General features: G+C 36.1%; 1 protein-coding gene across 7 annotated transcripts in view; it reads left to right on the forward strand.

Annotated features, from left to right (window-relative positions):
• The window catches only part of Foxp2 (forkhead box P2), a 502,382-nt gene extending 499,676 nt beyond the window's left edge, over nt 1-2,706 (forward strand). For all 7 annotated transcript variants that reach the window (XM_085683588.2, XM_085683587.2, XM_087901631.1 and 4 more), the window contains one exon: nt 1-2,706. This exon is cut by the window's left edge and continues 560 nt beyond it. The gene's annotated coding sequence lies outside the window, so the exon portion shown is untranslated.
• Nucleotides 2,707-3,069: the final 363 nt, after the last annotated feature.

A 3,069-nucleotide genomic window follows, 5' to 3' on the forward strand; every position in this document is an offset into this window, starting at 1 on the left:
CAAAAATAGTGTTAGTTTCATTAATGTGAATTTTCCAGCATTCAGTAGTTGTAATGTTAGAAACAATTGCTGGTCAAGTTCAACTTGTTGCTATTGTTTTTTAATTTGCACAGGAGTAGTATCAGAAATTAGTCACTGCTTGTATCTAGCTCAATTTTAAACAACAGAACATTAGTTTTTTATGTTGGTGCCACCAACTGTAAATGACATAAGTTAGTTATTCCAAAACACAGTAATTAGACTGTTGCAACCATCTCCCACCTTAGGCTTCCAGTCTGTGCTGTTAGTGTTAAGATGTAAAGTGCAATCCTAAGCTAACATTATCTGTGCAAGCACCATAGAAACATTTGCATATCTGCATAGATCTTACAACTGTACTCTTTACCTCCTTGTGATAAAGCTTTGTCTACCTGCAAACACAGTCAAAGGCTACAGCTGCAAACCAAAGCCAACTCGAACCATGGCCAAGAGCCCCAGGACAGAAGCAGCCACATGCTTTGGTCAGCCTTCTGTAACTTCAATTAGTACAAAGGAACCTTTTCCATGAACTACCTGCTGTTTTCTGATGACCTCTGGGATCTTTTCATTTAGCCCTAAACAAAGAAACAAATATGACAGAAAAACAAAACCACAGATAAAAGTATTCATTCAGTCACAGAGTAATCTTCTGAGGCCAAAAGTCCATCTAAATGCAATGAAGATTTGCTTTCGTTAAAGACAGAGGTGAGGACAAAATCTGCAGTGGAAGTTATGACATGCTAGAAAGCAACCAATGTGGATCACTGACCAAAACAATTGTGTACTTGATGCAAATGCAGATTGCGTATTGTTATATATATATAGTACATTGTGTTTTTGTTTTCTCCATCCAGTCAATTCTTTTTGGTGATGAGTACATGTTGTTAGAAGTACATGTCTTGTATGGTCTGAATCTCTGTCGTGTACTATTTTTTTATAGTCTTAAGTTATAATAAAAAAAAAAAAGTAGGAACCAAACATAAAAGGTCTAGTAAAGCCAAAAATTAATTTCCTATTGATTTTAAAGTGATCTAGCTGAGTTTTTACACTGAAAGCAAAGATTATAGCAAGTGTAGCCCATGGTATTTATTTTCAGTCAAACCAAAGTTACATATACTTCTGCCTCTTCTTATATGGGATATAAACACTAACACACTCCCTTCAAAGACTTGCGCAGGCCAAATTGTTGGAATGCTGATTTTCTTGACAACTCTAAACCCCAAAACTATGATAATACGTTATGGTGTAGTTGAAGATAGCATAGCCAGATGTTTGCTTAAAACCTAGAGACTTTACGTGTTGCTTTTCATGTGCGGTGCCAAGTCTTGATAATACTTTTTCCCCCAACCAAGGGACCTCATAACCTGATTATGGTTATTGCTTTACAAACAGTTTTGACAGACGGTGGCTGCTAGAGCTCCGTGTGGTGGAGCCGGTTCTTGCAAACTAAGCTCAATGTTTATCCTTTGCTGAAGTCAGCAAATAGAGTTAGAGAGATACCCAGTCATCTTTCACACCAAAAAAAGGACATAACGGCTTTCAAAAGGGTTTTCCCACTTACCCAAAAGGCTTTCTGAAAGCTTCTACCTCTGCAAAAAAGAAAAAAAGGAAAAAGAAAAAAAAAAGAAAAAAGGAAAAAAAAAGGAAAAAAAGAGAAAAAAGTTAGAACAATTATGGCAGATTGCATGAAACATGAGAACGTCACAGTAACTGCTACTTTTCATTATGTTTGTCTTTGGGTCATGATCAACGAACCGGAAGTGATTGACATGGTCTCAAAAGAGAGATTGGTATTCTGAAGGATGGTTCTCTGATGTCTAAGATACTGCCGTCAGGATTATCTGAAAGGGAATGAATCTTTCGGGTGCATGTCCAAAATGCTTTGATGGACTGGAAGGAACTGGGAGAGTCGTACCATCGGGAGGGTGGCCTAAGACTACAATGCTAAAGTATGCATACCTCAGTTTCAAAACTTTTGAAAGGAAGTCTCAGCCACAGAATGCATATACCTGTAGAGTTCTGCATGGGTTTTATATGAATACAATTTTAAAAAATAGCTGCTTGCACATTATACCAGAAAAACCTCCAAAACTGCAATTGCTTTGAAAATAGATTTTAGGTTTTTTGGAGTTTTCTGAAATGCTTGGTCTGTATTTTGATAATTGTGCATATTATGTAAAAATGTTGGTGGACCCATAAATGACCAGACTTTTTCTAAGAAAAATGTTGCTTTAATGCATTTCATGGATTTTTACTCTTCTATCATTGCTTGCTAGTAATAGCAAACCTGCTTTTCTGCATCTGCTTTGCGTAGCTATTGTAAGGCTTTGAACTAATGTATGTATTTATTGCTTGAACTTCTGTGCATACCTTATAAAGCATAATGTCTGACAATTTAAATGGCTCATGTATTCTTGCTTCTACCATAAGCTGATTATGGAGACTATGATCTTTTGTATACAGCAAATTTTAACTGTAGCACAAACATCTGTTTATGTATTGGTGGGATATACCTGTTTTATTTATCTTCTTTGAGGTAAACTAATTTTTGATACTTTCATTACTGTGTACTATGTTCATATTTTGAATTCTCTGACGTTAGAAGTCATGGTTGAGAATTGTAACACAACTGTTATTCGTTCTGTATTCATGGCTTTCACTGCTGAATAAAATAAAGGACCAAACCTAGGATTTGAAAGGAAACTGTCTACCTCTAACACCAGGGAGTTATCAGATTCTATTTTACATAGTGTAGTCTACAAAGACACAACCGCTTAAACCTAGTGGGCTTAAGGCTTATATTCTGTGTGGTTGGATTCATGGCACCGTTGTATTGTTTGAAAATCAATTAAAATTTTATGTGACTGTTAAAAGTATTTGGTAGAATTACCACTAACTGGGTTTTCTTTAGATAAGTCAGATAAAGAGAAATGTCATCAGCATTCTGCGTCTTCAGTGGCTTAACTTCATAAGCATGCATTTCCGTGTGATTAGGGAATCGAAGAACAGCCAGCTAGGAATGGAACTACAGAAGTACACTTAAAATAACTG

This window comes from Myodes glareolus, chromosome 25 (assembly GCF_982192425.1).
Source record: "Myodes glareolus chromosome 25, mMyoGla1.1, whole genome shotgun sequence".
Classification (NCBI taxonomy): domain Eukaryota; kingdom Metazoa; phylum Chordata; class Mammalia; order Rodentia; family Cricetidae; genus Myodes; species Myodes glareolus.